Raw genomic sequence first — 17714 nt, forward strand, 5'->3', positions numbered from 1 at the left:
ATGCTGTGAGTACTCTGTCCAAGAATGAAGGTTGATAAGTGTCTGAGGCAGAGAGAATGCTGTGAGTACTCTGTCCAAGAATGAAGGTTGATAAGTGTCTGAGGCAGAGAGAATGGTGTGAGTACTTTCTGTCCAAGAATGAAGGTTGATAAGTGTCTGAGGCAGAGAGAATGGTGTGAGTACTTTCTGTGCAAGAATGAAGGTTGATAAGTGTTGAGTGCAGAGAATGGTGTGAGTACTTTCTGTGCAAGAATAAAGGTTGATAAGTGTTGATTGCAGAGAATGGTGTGAGTCCTCTCTGTGCAAGAATGAAGGTTGATAAGGGTCGAGTGCAGAGAGAATGCTGTGAGTACTCTGTCCAAGAATGAAGGTTGATAAGTGTCTGAGGCAGAGAGAATGCTGTGAGTACTCTGTCCAAGAATGAAGGTTGATAAGTGTCTGAGGCAGAGAGAATGGTGTGAGTACTTTCTGTGCAAGAATGAAGGTTGATAAGTGTTGAGTGCAGAGAATGGTGTGAGTACTTTCTGTGCAAGAATAAAGGTTGATAAGTGCCTGAGTGCAGGGTGAAAGTGCTTCATTGCATGGGGATTGATGTGAGTTTGGTGCTGAATGAAAACTGAGTACAGGATGAGAGATGTAGCCCTGTCTAAGGTAAGATGTGTGTGAGTTACTTCCTGTCTGCTTTCTAAGAGAGGGGTAGGGACATACCCGAGTTTGCGGACAGTTGAAATGAAGCAGATGGAACTTTACCCCTTCCAAGATCAGCGTTTCGACCATAGCTGCGATCATGTAGAAACTATTTCATAGATTGAAATATGGAGTGAAAGTGCGTTGCAGTGTTCACCGGGGGTAAAGGCCAGTCTTCCAGAGAAGAGGCATTATGTGCTCAGTTTCCATAAGGGAGCCCACCAGGGTCTGCTTAAAAGGGTCCCCCGTGTGAATATATGTAGAGATTGAACCTATGTGAAATCTTCAAGTAGACTACACAAGATACCCAAAGATTTACAAAAAGAGGGGTTGAGATATAGGAACCGCCTCCTTCACTCCTAGTGATTTCACAACAGGGCAAAATGTGTGACTATCCTGTAGGAATGCAATTACAATTCAAAGTAACTAATGTGCAGTCTATTAACTAATCAATATCTGCTACTGCTGGTAGAACTATTAACGTTTCTCTTCTTTTTAATGCAGGTGGAATCAACAACGCCTTTACTCTCAACTGGAGCAACAACACAGGCAAGTTTTCGCTTATTGTGTAAGTTTTCGCTTATTGTGGAAGTTTTCGCTTATTGTTCTAATTATTTAAACCTAAGACTCTTCTAAAAGAACCCTCTGAATACGAACCATGAGTGCTATTTGGGGTCTGAGCAACGGAAACAAAGTTTCGAAAAACTGAGTAGTGTCTTTATATATTTTGAAGTTTGCTCCCAGAGCTGTACTTGCGTCACTGGAACTGTCTTGACTAATCTTTCAACTCTGCAAAGAAGCTGCTGGTGCAAGGACAGCTCGTGAATCTTCTAGCTCAGAACTCCTTTGAAAGCAGCTGAGAGGACTACCAACGGTTTAACAAAACAAATTCACTAAACTACAGTTTCTCTGGAGGAAACGCGGACTGAGCACCAAGCACTGCTGCAACAGTAATGGTCTGGCTGTGTCGGGGGCTCTGGCTGTGTCGGGGGGGCTGTGGGGGGGCTCTGGCTGTGTCGGGGGGGCTCTGGCTGTGTCGGGGGGGGGGGCTCTGGCTGTGTCGGGGGGGGCTCCGGCTGTGTCGGGGGGGGGGGCTCCGGCTGTGTCGGGGGCTCTGGCTGTGTCGGGGGGGCTGTGGCTGTGTCGGGGGGGCTCTGGCTGTGTCGGGGGGCTCTGGCTGTGTCGGGGGGGCTCTGGCTGTGTCGGAGGGGGCTCTGGCTGTGTCGGGGGGGCTCTGGCTGTGTCGGGGGGGCTCTGGCTGTGTCGGGGGGGCTCTGGCTGTGTCGGGGGGGCTCTGGCTGTGTCGGGGGGGCTCTGGCTGTGTCGGGGGGGGGCTCTGGCTGTGTCGGAGGGGGCTCTGGCTGTGTCGGGGGCGGCTCTGGCTGTGTCGGGGGCAGCTCTGGCTGTGTCAGGGGGCCTCTGGCTGTGTCTGGGGGGCCTCTGGCTGTGTCAGGGGGCCTCTGGCTGTGTCGGGGGGGGCCTCTGGCTGTGTCGGGGGGGGGCCTCTGGCTGTGTCGGGGGGGGCCTCTGGCTGTGTCGGGGGGGGCCTCTGGCTGTGTCGGGGGGGCCTCTGGCTGTGTCGGGGGGGGCCTCTGGCTGTGTCGGGGGGGCCTCTGGCTGTATCAGGGGGGGCTCTGGCTGTGTCGGGGGGGTCTGGCTGTGTCCAGCGTTGGCATAGTACATTGTTGGAAACGCATAGAGCTGGAAGTGCACAGGGCTGACGGTGTAGAAGGCACGGTGCAGTTCCTCTGCAGTGACAGGTTTCATTTGCTATGCTCACCAAAAGAGGACTTGAATGTTTGAGGAATGTTGCTCTAGAGTGTAGTGATGAAGGTCCACTCAGGAAGGTTGTATTTCAGGATGCTTTATTCATAAAGATAACAGGTTGTGAGGTACAGGACATCATGAAGATTTGTGGTGGATCAGAGCCCCACCAGGAGCTGCCTGTCAGCTGCTCAGCCCATGACCATCTGTCGCTCTGCTCCCTCAGTCCCAATATCCCGAGGCATCATCAGACTCCAACATGCCAATGAGTCAGAGCTCCGGCACTGGCAGAGCAGGGCTGGTAAAGCACCTTACAGTATAATATGCAGGATACTACATAGAGCCTGTGACTTTTTCACAAATTTACCTTAAAGTTGTGTTTCAAAATGCACTCTTCGACTTGATTTTTTAGGTCTCGTGGTGAACTGCGCACATGCGCAGTCGAGCTCGCGAGATTTTATGTTTACAGAGTACTTTCACTAGCGAGGTTAAGCCCCGCCCCTCTTTTCCATGGGCTGGCGTCACTATTCATGCTAAACGGTGGCCAGCCATTGGAAAAGAGGTATTAGTGATATACTCTTTTCTCTTTTGAAGCCGTCCCACTTGGACTGGCTTCCTTGACTTATGTGTGTTATCATCTTTATGGGTCCAAACAGATGGCCCCATAAAGAAGATAAACCTTTTATGGCAGCCGTCCAAGTGGAACGGTTCTAAAAGAGAAAACTCGGCATTGTGATGAGCGCACTTTGGGTATAATCCTGGCACGCATGCTTTACTTTTAACATTAAAAGTAAAGCGCTGGTGCCACGATTATACCAAAAGTAAAGAAACAGAAAAAACATCGATTTCTTTACTTTTAGTATAATTGCGGCATCCGCGCTTTAATTTTAATGTTAAAAGTGAAAATCGGGTGCCGGCTGCCTGGCGACCGTTTACCCTGACTGATACGGCTTGTTTTTAAGTCTCTACTGCTGATAAATGCACATCACACTATGCGCAGAGTGCAGTATGGTGGGTGCAGTATGGTTTAAAGCACCATAGCACCCATGCAAGCAGCAGAACACAAAAACACAAGAACTGGGGGCAGATAGAGGGTCCTGCCACCAGGACGTCCCCACCCTAGCCCCGCCATTGCGTGTGTGTCTGAGCCGTAACCATATACTGTTGTGAGCCGTTTCACAACCAAGTGTGCGGATGTTATTAGGCAATGCAACAACACTCGCCACCCTCCCAACCCAGGCTGCAAACAGATTTCCAGCTGAGCCCCTCAACTACTAACCCACTTCCTGCCCCCCCTCTCTGGCCCTGAGGGTGTATCCGGGGCAACTGAACCGCGTTCAGTGCAGTTCTGTCGGGGCACCTTAGTCTGAACACAAGCACATCTGCCCATCAGAGGAACCTAAAGGACATTGGGGTGGGGTGATAGGGCAGCCCACAGATCTGGGGGCGGTTGGCTTTCTCCAACACCCCTGCCTATCAATCTGGGATTCAACCCCTTAGCTCCAGACGTCGGTCAGGTCAGACATTTGTCGCTCATTCCGAACGCGCAAGTCTACCCCCAAAGTAACACAAGTCTGGTGGGTGTAATAATGATAATGGGGACATTTTATGTAGTGACACTACATGCACAATTGCCTGTGTGTGCTTCACTAGGACGCGTTGTTAATGCTCAACTGAATGTTGTAAGTTGTATCAAATACTGGAATGGTGACCGGCTCAGACGTGACACGGGGTGCAGTCAGTAGATCTGTGCAACAAGTACGCGACCGACCCTGCTATCTGTTCGGCGTGTGGTTTTGTACAGTAATTTAACAGGGAACCCAGCCTGCAGTACGGTATTTAACAGGAACGCATTTCTTTATTGGGTTTACCTATTGGAACGCTTCGCGAAATATTGTGATAATCTAAGCGCTTCAAAGTATGAACCGTGATTAACGTTTACAACCAGTATAACAAGTTTGCAGGAGCCAATGTGCAGTGACTCCGGAACGGGAAATTACCTTTATTTTGCGGGTTAATTTTACTCCCAACTACGCATGGCTTACTCTGTTAAAATATCTCAAAGCGGGCCATAAATACAATTGCATATGAAACAGAAGCCTTCCCTGATACTGGAGAGAAACAACAAAATTCACACATACAATAGAAAGGGATGGGGTCGAGAGAGCAGGAGAGAGAATGAGACATGGTAGAGATAAAATCCAGGGAAGAGAGAGTTCATGCAGAGAGACAGTATATAAGAGAGGGAGGGAGAGAGCGAGAGACTCAGAAAGAGGGCACAAAGGTAGTGAAAAGAAAAGAGGGAACATTAGAAAGAAAATAAGAGGAGCGTGTCAAAGGAAGGTGAAGCACAGGAGAATGACGGGGACACTGATAGAGAGGCAGACAGATAGAGTAAGTGAGAAGAATAGAGAGAGAAAGAACTAGTGCTTTTAATCATTAAGCAATGTTTATCTGTCCAGAAAAAACCTTTTAGTGTGTTTTTTTATACTTGTATGGTGCAGTTCTGTTATACTTTCGTGCTTTTAAGCAATTGTACAATCAGAATAAATTTTTAACTTTGGGCCCTCTGATGATATGGAGGTGTAAGAAGAGCTGAAATAGTAACGTCACTGCCACTGTTGGGGAGTTACAGTAGAAGAATCATGGAGTTGGAGGGGGAACTTTCTACCCATGAGGCTATAGGGTTTGGAGGGGGCAAACATCAGAAAACCACCTGATGCCAGCTAAGAACTGTCTAGCCACCACCGTTGCCTCCAGGGCGCGGGAACCTCCCCTGACGTCAGCGTGCACCACCTCTCGTGGAGCGCGCGCACTGGACATCACGTGAGTCGCGCCGCCGGCCGCTTTAAAGAAGCAAGCGGCGCGAACATGAGGCACTTTTCCATGGGGTGGTGGCGGAGCGGTTGTGAGGAGTGCAGGTAAGGAGGAGGGGCTGCTGGGGATTGTGGGGCTCGTGGCTGTGGGAGCGCGGGGCAGACTGTGACCTTTTGTTTAAGTATTGTTAATCAGAGCCCGTGAAGGGGCTCTGATTAACAGCAATACTTAAACAAAAGGTCACAGTGGGCAGTCAGGGGGGCGGGGCCGCAGGGTCACAGCGGCTGGGGAAACGAGTGGAACAGAAGGCAAAAAGGGCACAAAACCAAGGAAAAAAACGAGTGGAACAGAGGGCAGAAAGGCACAAAAAAACCAGTGGAACAGAGGGCAGAAGGGCACAAAAAATTAGGGAAAAACGAGTGGAACAGAAGGCAAAAGGGGCACAAAAACGAGTAGCACAGAGGGCAGACGGGCACAAAAAACTAATGGCACAGAGGCAAAATCCGGAATACAGAAATATAGGGGCAGCTAAGAACAGAAGGCAGAACGGGCAGAGACACGGGCAGCGGGGGGTACAGAAGGAAAGACCGGGCAGAGAGCAAGGGTACAGCGAGGGGAACAGAGGGAAGAAAAAATGGCATGGACCACGCACAGGCAGCGGGGAAGACGGACAACAGCAGTCAGACACAACAATGAAAAAACAGGCAATACAATAAATTTGCAAACTGCCCTTAAGACCCTTATTGTGGCGTTGTATGTGTGAAAATGCACCATCTTTTCACTTTTTAAAGAAAACGTTTTGAGTGCCATTTGGCGCCGCAGACACGCGCGGTTTGGTTACTGGCGCACATAGCAATGGTTGCAGAGCACAGAGACCCTCCACTGCCGCACACAGTACCAGGACTGAGATAACGAGTAAAGGCGTGACTGATGGTGGATTAAAGATGCATATGTAGAAACCATACTATCAAGCCCTGGTATTAATCACGGGCCACAAGCTTCAAAGAAAAACGTTTGATGCCAGCACTTGTTCGTTTACAAACTAAGCACTCTTTATTTTCCCAAGTAAAAATGAACCTGATGGCAGAAGTGATGAAAGAGGTAGCCGAATGGATGAAGAACAGCCGCCTGAAACTGAACTCGGACAAGACGGAAGTCCTCATCCTGGGATCCTTACCCTCCGCCTGGGACGATTCCTGGTGGCCCCCCGCCCTGGGCAGCGCACCCAAACCAACAGACCACGCACGTAACCTGGGCTTCATCCTGGACTCCTCCCTCTCCATGACCAGACAAGTCAACGCCGTCTCCTCGTCGTGCTTCAACATCCTGCGCATGCTACGTAAGATCTTCCGGTGGATCCCCACCGAGACCAGGAAGACGGTCACCCAGGCCCTCGTCACCAGCCGTCTGGACTACGGCAACTCCCTCTACGCCGGAACCACCGCCAAGCTCCAGAAGAGACTTCAGCGGATCCAGAACGCCTCATCCTGGACATCCCCCGTCGCACCCACATCTCCGGACACCTGAGAGATCTGCACTGGCTCCCGGTCAACAAGAGAATCACCTTCCGACTCCTCACCCACGCACACAAAGCCCTACACAACCAAGGCCCGGGATACCACAACAGCCGCCTCAACTTCTACGCTCCCAAACGCCAGCTTCGATCGACCGGCCACGCCCTCGCCGCCGTCCCCCGCATCCGAAGAGCCACCACAGGAGGTCGGTCCTTCTCCTACCTCGCCGCCAAGACATGGAACTCCCTCCCGACCCACCTCCGCCTGACCCAGGACCACCTCGCCTTCAGGAAGCAACTCAAGACCTGGCTGTTCGAGCAGTAGCGGACCCCCCCTCCCTAGCGCCTTGAGACCCTTTGGGTGAGTAGTGCGCTATATAAATGCTGTGATTGATTGATTGATTGATTGAAGTGGGCAAGATCTTTAAGGGGAGAGGAGTTGGCCTAACGGCTGGGGCACTCGGTTTAAGAACTTGAAGTGGACTAGTCTGTCTGCCATTGAGTGAAACCTTCTTAGTGACAGTGCAGCAGTAGCGCCATGTGTCCTCATCTAATACCATGCCTAAGTCGGTCTGCCACGCCAGCCGTGCCTTAGAGTGTGGGTACCGTGTAATTGTCTGTGTGAGCTCGTACAGACTGGACAGCAGCCCCCTAGGTGATGCGGTTTTGATTACATGTGTAAGCTCAGGGACCTCAGGGGGTTCCGTTATGTCCCCACCCAGCAAGTCACCCAAAGCGCTGCGCACCCTATGGAACTGAAATCGCGTCTGTAGCGGAGGCTCCTCGCTGGTGCCCAGCACCTGCTCCCACGTCTTAACCACTCCGTCAGCGAACAAGTCTCCAGCTGTGTTTACGTTCAGTTTATGCAAAGCTTCAATCACTCCCTTTTCCGTGAGTGGCGGTATCCATATGGCCCAGTCAACTGGCATCACAGGTGAGTACAGCAATGCCCCACCCTGCATCTGTAAGAGGCTGTGCCATGCATGATTGGTGGCTGTTATAGAGTCCAGTATGCCCGTTGTACGATCCATTGACTGGAAAATAGTGTGCTGGAGTGTGTCTGGTTGTGCAAAGATGGTCTCCATGCGAACATGAGGTATGTTTCTGTCTCCGTGTAGCCAAGTGTGTAAATGTGACGCCTGTGCCGCTCTGTAGTATGCCTCCAAGCCCGCCCATTGTGTAAGGCATTGTAAGTGTCCACCGGAGGCGAGGCTGACCGCCCGCCCAGGCTAGCTTTGTCATCAGTTGTTGCAGTCGTGTAAAAAATGATTTGGGGAGGACAATTGGTAAGGTAAGAAACAAGAACAAAAACCTAGGGAGCAAAACCATTTTCATGATAGATATGCGCCCCTTTAGGGACAGGGGAAGCTTGCTCCAATGAAGCACGTAGTCTTCTAGCTTACTAATCGCAGTGCCATAGTTGGCTATAAAGAGGATTTCCTAATCTGTGTGCAGATGTATCCCCAAATAGCAGACCGTATCCGTGGTCCACTGGAGAGGGTATTCCATTTGTGCTTGCTGCGTGAGCGGTGTAAGTGGAAAGGCGAGCGACTTGGTCCAGTTGACCTTTAGACCAGAGAGTGCCCCAAAGCGTACCACCTCCCTAAGTACTGATGATAAGTTGTTATCCGGGTCGCGGACGTACAGCAGGGTGTCATCTGCGTACATCGAAACTATAATCCTGTAGCCTGGGAAGCCTATGCCTTCGTTCCCGTGGTATTCCCGCAGAGCGCAAGCTAGCGGTACAGCCACCAGGGCATATAGGAGGGGCGAGAGGGGGCATCCCTGCCTAGTCCCTCTGCTAATAGGGAAGGGGTCCATGACCAGGTCTCCCATACGGAGCCTCGCACTCGGTTCGTGGTACAACGCTCCCAACCTTTGGAGAAATGGTTGTCCCAGGCCCATACGCTGCAGCACTACACGCATGAAGGGCCACTACAGAATCAAAGGCTTTCTCCATATCGAGAAAGACTGCCAGTGCCTTTCTATTTGGTCGAACATGTTGGATCACTTATAAACTAGGTTTCTGCCAGGGACAAACCCCGCCTGGTCCGGGGCTACCAGTCCGTTAACAAGCAGGGCCAATCGAGTGGCCAGGACCTTGGCAAATAGTTTGGTATCGACGTTCAGCAACGACAGGGGCCTGTATGAGCTGTACTCATCGTGTGGCTTTCCCGGCTTCAATATAGTAACCAAGATAGCCTCTCTCATAGATTTGTGGAAAAAGACTCTTTTTATCATAAGTTATGTCCCATCATACACCCTCTTCAGTCACGTCCCCGAGCCCATCGTGCTAAAACATGAACGCACGAGCACACGAACACGAACTAATCACGCGCTGATCATGCACCTCACGAAGTTGCACACGCACTCGCCCTCCCCTAAAGGCAACATTACATCTTCATGCTCAGGGCGATTCCGCGAACCAGTTTCCTCACTTAAACCGTGCATTTCTGTGGTCAAGCCAATGCCGAGAACAAGACCCCCCCATCTGTAACCATTTCCCTAAGATCAGACTGATTCCGAGAAGTAACCCCCGCTCTGTTGAACCACGACAACCAATTCCGAGAAGAAGAGCCCCCTGAATGCTGAAACACGACAAACAGACATCCTGTCACGACTCTCTTTCTCTTATCTAAGGAACCAGCCTAGCGTTATTTCTTCACACCTTTGACTCTCTTGTGCTTCCTTATTCTGAAACATGACTCAGCCTTATTTCTTCTACCACGTGCCCCTTTTTCACGACGTTATCTCCTTTTATGATCATGACTTCTGTTTCATTGCCACATATGATCCGGGCCTACATGACTTCTGTTTTATTGCAACATATGATCCGGGCATGCATTGAAGGGAAGTTCCTTCCTCTTTTCTTGTTATAAATACTGTGTGTTCAGAATGTAAAGTTAGAGATTCTTCCGATCCTCCCTAGGTGACGGAGCTCTCCCTTAACTCGAGTTACTGAATAAAGACCCTGAATTCGAACCACCACGGACTCTGCTCTTCATACTTGAATTTATTGTTTATAGAAACTCCGTTCAAGGTAAATTACTAAAATATTTACCACAGATTGTGGCATGCTGCCCTCTACACATGTCGTCAAAGAGGGTCGACAGATGTGGTAGCAGTTGGTCCTTGATGTGGTAGCAGTTGGTCCTTGAAGGCTTTGTAGAAGCCCGATTTCATACTGGCAAGCGCGTCCAGAATCTCGTCCCTTTCTGTTGGTTGCATGAGAAATTCCCTATCGGAGTTGGCCAGTGTGGGGATGTCTATATGACTTAAATAGTCAATAATTTCCTCTTTCATATCGCCGTCCTTATAGGAATACAGATCCGAGTAGTAATTTTTTAAAAGTCTCAGCTATTTCTCTATCATATGTGGTTGGCACTCCCTTAGCAGTGTTCACCATAGGGATGTGATGGCGCCGCCATGCTCCCTTCATAAGGTTGGCCAGCACTGCGCTCGGCTGCTCCCCCTCTCCATATACCCGAGCCGTGGAGTATTTGCTCATGTGTTTGATCTCCCTGTCCGCTTCCTCATGATACTCCGCCAGTAGGGTCCTAATTTCTGCGCTCACAGCGTCATCTGCGAAACAACTCTGCGCTTCAATTCCCCTCGTTTTTTCTCAAGGTCCGCCAATCTCTTCGTGATCGCTTTAAGTATGCCCGAGTGCTTTGACATCGCGACTCCTCTAATATAGGCCTTGAAGGCCTCCCAAACTACTTGGAAGCTCTCAACCGAGCCTATATTCTGTTAAAAAAACGTGTCTATGGCCTCAGCCAGCTCTCCCCTAAACACTGGGTCCAGTAGAGAGTTAGGCGGGAATCTCCATGTAAATGGCGGTATGATTTTGCCTGGGATGTGAATTTCCATAAGTACAGGTGAGTGATCAGACAGGGTTCTGGGCAAAACCCTGCAGTCCCTCACCCAGTCCAAGAGGGAGGAGGAAGCAAGCAGGTAGTCTATCCTAGTGTAGATGTTATGATATGCAGAGTAGTGCGTGTACCCCCCCTTGTCGCAGATTCCTGGACCGCCATACATCCCCCAAGTCCAGGCAGGTGATTGCGCTCTGCAGCTCCAAAGCAGCAGCTGCAAGTCTGCGGGGAGGGCCAGTTGATCTGTCCAAAGTAGGGTTCATAGTGAGATTGAAGTCCCCCCACCCCCCACAATAGCGAACTCCTTTGGCTAAGTCGTTTGATCTTGGCAGCAAGGGTCTTGTAGAATTCTGGCGAGTCAAAATTGGGGCCATTTGTGTTGACAACTGTAGGGTCTGCGGCAGGGCCATAACATCTAGATATAACAAATCCCCCATCAGGGTCCGTTTCCAGCGTTTGGATCTGCAGTTTGGATTTCGGGTTAACCCATGTCAAAACCCCTCTGGCGCTAGTAGTGAACCCCGCAGCAGAGATGTTACCCTCCAACCCTCTGCTTCGAAGCATGTGGTTGTGTGCAGGAAGGTGCGTCACCTGAAGTAGGGCTATGTCTTATGTGCTGGCGCTGCAGGTAGCCGACGACCTTCCTGACCTTACGGTGGTCGTTCAGACTGCGAACATTCCAACTTATAGCGGTCAGTCTAGGTGTGTGTTGTTCCCCCGTCTGTGGTGGTGTCAGCCATTACGTCTTGGTATTGGATAGGAAGAAGGCATATTTCTGTCTGTGTAATCAATGGTCATAGAGTGCAAAGTCAGATTAAGCAATTTCCCCAAAGTAACTGAACAAACTTCTGTCAAACATGATAATACTGTTTGTGAACTCCTCAGAACTCCTCCATCCCCCTTCCACAGCAGACCAACCCCAACTCGGCCCGGCATGGTAACGTCCCCCTCCCAATTCTCCCCAAAAATGCTCAGAAAATCCCCAAAGGGGACCAACAGTGCACACAGCGCGAGGGCCGAGGTTGCCAGGTGGAACAGCCGTAACTTCAGGCAGCAGCTTCGTAGGCCCCGCCCCACCCACCAACGCTAGAGGAGGTTATGCCGGCGTGTGCAGTCAGGGCACAGATAGGCCACTATAACATATTTACAAACCGGCACACCCCACGACCAAAGCGTCCCAAGCTGTTGCTGATACATGAGCCGCGTCAGCCTTCAACTCTCATATGGCGGCTGAGCCGGTGTGCGTACTATAAGCGCAGCGACAACAGACAAATCAAAACAGTCTCACCAATATGTCGAGTCCTCGGGATTCCCATGGCCCCCTCTCTCAGAGGCATAAGCAGTGGGCGCTCGGATGTAGTGCTCCATGTAGCAGCGCCAAGTCCCAAGTCTGCATCAAGGGATGCTGCGAACAGTCAAGGGACCCACATTCAGCAAATCAGCGAGTCCATACAGTTTTACTAGCCTGTTTGTCCAGTTGGCTGCCGGAGTCCTCCTCGCCATTCTGACTCCTAGGGCTACCCCTGCTTTCCTTTGTCCAAACTTTCAACGCCTTGTGTAGGTCTTTAGGATCCGTGAAGATGTGAATGACCTTGCCGATTGATTCTCAATTTTGCTTGGTATAGCATGGCGTAGTCCAGCCCGAGGTCACGGAGTTGTCTCTTGTACAGAGCAAAGTGTTTGTGTTCTTCTTGTACCTTTGCAGTGAAGTCCGGATACAGTGAGATGTCAGATCCCTCGAATTGCAGTGTCTTTTTCTCTCGGGCTATCCGCAAGGCTGTGTCTCTGTTATTTAGGAGCTTGGCGATGATTGGCCTTGGGGTGCTCCCGGCTTCGGGCGCGGGCCCAGCGTGCGATGTGCCCTCTCGACTATAAACATCGGCAAGAACGCTTCCGCTCCCAGCAGCATTAGCAGCAGTTTCTCAACGACTAGCTCCATTTTACCCGTTTGTGTGGTCTCCGACACTCCCGTGATTCGTATGTTCGATCTGCGAGAGCGGGCCTCCAAGTCCTCCGATTTGTCTTGTAGGACCTGTAGTATCCGGTCTTGCTGCTTTTGGACTTTGTCTTGTTCCGTTTGCGCCTCTTCCACTTCCGTTATGCGCCTCTCCGCCATGTCTAGTCGCTCAGCATGTTTTTCAACTCTTTCCGACATACACTCCATTCGATAGGAGAGGGCATCTATTTTGGAGCCCAGCGATGCTATGCTGTCTTGGAGGCCCTTTTCCATCGTTACCAGCAGTGTTTTAATGTCTGCGTAAAACGTGTCCTCGGCCCCTCTCGCCTGCGGGATAGACTCCATTACCTGTGCCTCCGGGGCCCTAGTGCGGCGCTGCTCGAAGGGTAACTTGGTTTGGGTTTTGTCACCCTTGCCCATTCTGCACCCAGGTCTCCGGGCAACTGCTGTCGCGTACTCCCGCTGTGTCTCGGCGATATATCACCGAGAGTTCAGTACGTCCGCCCTCCAATCACTTGGCCGTTGTTATCTTGACCAGGTTACCAGGGTCGGCTCAGGCCCAATGGACTCAGTCTAGCAATCCTTCTAGGGCTGTTCCCGCTGCCGATGCAGCGCGGTGGGTCTCCCTTACCGCTGCGCCACAAGGCCGGCACCAGAGCCCGCCACAGAGAACCCACCGAGGCAGGCCACACTCACCGCCTGTTATCAAGTGCCGCTGTTCGTCCACATCTCCGTGCTGCTGCAGCATCCTAACTGAGAGCTCCCCAAGTCACCGCCGACACATATGCTCCCGAGGGTCCCAAATACCGGCTCTATGGGCCTTGAGTCGCAGTCTGCCGGGCTAGGAGGGTATCAAAAAATGTATGCGCTCCAGTGCCAGTGGCGCAGTTGGGGCACCACGTGTTCTCGTTGTGCAGGGGGTATGCACAGGGGCTCCAAGAACCAGGCTCTCCGGGTTCTGAAGCGCTGCGCTAAGTATGGGCCCTCGATCCACCGGGCTGACGTCGCTCTGGTCTGCCGCGCGTACTGCGGCCAGCGTGCATAATCCATGTTGGGGATGAGCGGCCTAGATCTCCGGCGCTCAATCATCTGCCTCCCGAGTCGCTGTGGCTCGGAGTGCCCCCATTTCTCTCGTACCCGGCAGCGGAGATCTCCGGGCGTGTTTGCCCACCTCTGTGCCCCTTCAGGTCCTGTGCTGGCAGGATAGTTGGTGAGTTATTGTGGCGATGGCGCGGAGCATCTAGATCACACGTCCGCCATCGGCTGTGGCAAGCTCCGCGCCCCCTCCAGCACCCAAACTTAGTATAAGTATAGGAGCTGTGCCCCTAGGACTTTAGATTCACCTGGAGGACATCTTGAAGCTGAAATCCCGGAACTTCGACATTCCATTTTGACTCGAAGACTAAGGACATCTCCCTTGTGGTCAACGACTGACCACCCTGTTCAAACAGGCATCACCAAGCAACTTGCCGGTCTGCAATGTCGAGGCTCCCGCCGGATCCCGAAGAGGCTGTGACACAGAACTTGGACTTACAGACATCTCTGACCACGACCCACATCCACCGCAAAGCTGAGACCCGTGGCAGACATGAGAGATGTGTACTTTAAGCCCCAGTCCCGAGCACTATCTGTACCAAAGCACAGGCCTGCACACTCCACGAGGGTACCGTGGAGCCTGCTGGTGCATTTCTGCTCGATGCGTCTTCCCGGTTCCTTGCCCGTTGGCTAGTGACCCCCTGAAAGACTTTCTTTTAACTTTCTGGCCTGGTTGCTCCAGGCTTGCTCCAGCATCCCTACAAAGAAGCGCCCCAGACCTTGCTGGTCTGCAACAGAGCTCATTTCGACTTCCTGCGTGGGTTGCGGTTACCAAGGCTTGTTGGGTCCAATCCAGATACCGACAGGGCAGTCAACTAGATCCTTTGTATGACAGCTCGAATCCAGCGCCTGGTCCTAGTCGATGACTCCTGGACCACGTGGCTGAAGAAACAAGCTCACATTCACTTCGAAAGCATCCAACATCACCTGATTTCTTCCTGGTCACTGGCTAGTGACCCAGACTGTCCCCTCACCTTTCAGGTTCTTCAGATCTTTGATCCACTCTTGGATCTACCCGGACACTTTTACTCTGGTCGCCTGCAGCACTTCTTTACAGGTCTTCATTGAAAATGATGACAAAACCTGACACGAAAAGACACCTATGCACCCGGCTTCCCTGGGTGAGGTAACATGTGTACTCCGGTGCTCCCGTGGGTCTTGACTCTAGAAGTGTCCTAGTTTAAAAGGGTTTCATCCAAGTCCATCCGGAAGTGTCCTTAAACTGTATATTTGTAACTTCTTTGTTTTCCATAGAAAGTCAACACGGGCCCCCTTAATTGGCTGCACATGCTCCTCGGCAGGCACACGCCCCCCCGCCCCCACCGAGTTTACCTTTGTGCCTTGATTCTGATGATCCTAGTCCTGGTTCCAATTCAAATCCAGAATCCTGAATGCGTCCTAGACTCAGTCCCCAGCTGTAGTAACAACAAGCCAGAAAAGCTAAGAGAGGCAGCCCAGCCCTGCCTCCTCCGGGCTCTGATGGGCGCAGACGGGCCCACCCATGTCCCGGGCACTCCCGCGCTGCAGGATGCCCCAGTCTTTTTTAAGCGCCTCCAGGCACGGGTGGCCATCATGCTGGTGGCACTTGGGTGCACAAATGGTGGGAGTTAGTCTGTCCCAACACCAGACAATAACAATCGTCAACGGGCTCCTAACACTCAACTTGCAAAGAGCTGCTCAGTGCTCCTCCATCTGAGGTTGAGATACTGGGTGAACTGAGAAGAGAGCACCTAACATTCAGCACTGAGGAAACATCACAGGCACTGAAGCAATTGAAAAAAGAAGTGTCTCCTGGATTAGATGGCATTCCCGGGGATACCTATCTATCGCGTCCTGAGGTCTAGATGCCATACATATTAAGCAATGCATTCACGAGGGAGGATAGGGTTCTGATGCTGAGACTTGTTTACACTGACTCATATGCTAAGGCGAGGAGGATCCAGGGGGAGGACCATACGATCCAGAGCCCTATAAAGCGTGGCGTCACACAGGGCTGTGTGCTGGCTCCCACTCTGTTCAGTATCTGTATAAATGGAGCAGTAGACTGTCTTGTGCAGAGCAATCATGGTGCACCCAAAATATGTGGTCTACCTTTCCCAAGATTGTTTGCGGACAATACCGGGGTGGGGGGCCGCAGATGCCCTCCAGGAGCTTGGCGGCGCAGTGCCGCAGGGCCTTCCGTTCTGCCGCCTCCTTCTCACTAGGCAGTTGGTCCTCCCACAGGCGGTGGAGCGCCCGCCCGCAGGCCTTCTCCAGGAGGTTACGGATGTAAACTCTGGCCCCCAGGGGGTGGGCCGGCATCGAGGGGTCCAGAGGCAGCATGACGAGGGGTCTGGATCACAAGCAGGGTCTGCAGGAAGGAGGCCGGGGATCACAAGCTCAGTCAGCATGGAGGAGACTGAAGAGCTGGGTCAGTGGGCAGGGTCCCTGAGCCTTCACTACTCCCCCCGCACCCCCCCTGGCATCAGAGAGTCTGAGCTGTCTGTGCTCCTGGTACAGTCAAGGGGGGATCAAGAAGTGAGGATCATGCACGGACGGGGGGGCAGGATGGAAGAAATGATGCATCGTTTGGAAAAAGAATCCTCTTTGGGAGGCGGGATGTGAAGAGGAGGAGAGAGTTGGAAAGCACCAGAGGCAGGTGGAAACAGCGAAAGGAAGGCCAGAAGTATGGATGGAAGGAACGGTGAAAAGAAAGGGTTAAGGAGCAGGGAAGGAAAGGCTGCAATGTTGGATGGATGTAAAGGTGCAGCGATGGAAGGCTGGACTGTTAAGCACTGAAAGGATGAATGCATGAAAGGCTTTAACCCCTTCGGCGCTGATGACAAAGCCATCTCATCATGGGCGTTACCTGCGCTACGCGGATGACGAGCTGGCTGTGTCATAAACAAGCCATTTTATTTTTTTCAGCGCACAGTGGGAAAACGCGGTAGCGTGGTAGGGGTTAAAGAAGTATGGATGGAAGAGAAAGGATACATGGGTGGGTGGAAAGAGCCAGGATGGTTCTTGGAAGGATGAATGCATGAATGGCTGTGTAGGGGAGTAGGGTTTGCTTCCTATGGTCACCCCACTTGCTGTGATTTTCTGGTTTTTCGACTTTAGTGTGGCTGCGGGCCTGCTAATCAGACCCACAGCCCAGCTGTTCTCTCTCTAAATTGATACCATGTATTTTAGGTACATACCAGATTGGGTATTGGGTCACCTTTGTGAGCCCCTGTATAGTGTACCATAGGTACCCAGGGCATAGGTGCATCCAAGGCCTACCAGGGGCTGCAGCATGTGGATGGCCTACGCTCCAATTATGCCTGCTACCTCATACCTGTACTATACGTTATATGGGTACTATGTTATATACTATATTGGTGCTATGTACATGATCTTGTTGATCTACCTCCCTACTATGCCCCCTTGTTCCCCTACCCTCCACCTGCCTTTGTAAAGCGCTCTGTTATCTGCAAAGATCTTGTTCGCGCTATATAAAACTCTCAAAATAAAATAAATAAGTAAATTATGCCACCCCTGGCTGGCCATCTAAACTGACACCACAGGCTGGTCACTCAGCTTATGTAAGGCTGTGTAATCACCCCTTACTTAGATATAGTATATCTATATATACCTTATATATAGACACATTGTAACCTATAAGTCACTCCTATGGCAGGCCTTGACAATCCTGGAGGCAGAGTGCTTGGTTTTATGTGAGAGGGTGCCCTAGCATGAGCTGAGCTCCTCTGTAGCTTTCGGAACCATCTCCATATAGCTGTTTTATGATATAGCCATACCATATACTCTTAAGTGCATTATAATCCTCACGGTTAATGCTAACTTTGGTTTGGCTTTATCAAAACATGTTGTGTAAGGTGTCAAACACTTTGGAATACTACCCCCGCCAGTCCTGGCGGCGGGGGTAGCATTCCACCCTTCTAGAGGAAGACATGTAGTTACTGCTTTACCCGGTTAAAGTTAAACAGAGCCCCAGCATCACGAAATGGATGCTGCTGCCACACACAAG

The 17714-nt window shown here is 51.4% G+C and overlaps 1 long non-coding RNA gene across 1 annotated transcript in view; it reads left to right on the top strand.

Annotated features, from left to right (window-relative positions):
• LOC147666752 (uncharacterized) overlaps window positions 1–17714 on the top strand; it is a 78558-nt gene that overhangs the window by 45497 nt on the left and 15347 nt on the right. The window contains exon 2 of the long non-coding RNA XR_015304737.1: window positions 1192–1236. This is a non-coding gene — a long non-coding RNA (uncharacterized LOC147666752). The remainder of the gene's footprint in view (window positions 1–1191; window positions 1237–17714) is intronic.

Source organism: Lissotriton vulgaris, unplaced genomic scaffold (genome assembly GCF_964263255.1).
Source record: "Lissotriton vulgaris unplaced genomic scaffold, aLisVul1.2 SCAFFOLD_831, whole genome shotgun sequence".
Lineage (NCBI taxonomy): Eukaryota > Metazoa > Chordata > Amphibia > Caudata > Salamandridae > Lissotriton > Lissotriton vulgaris.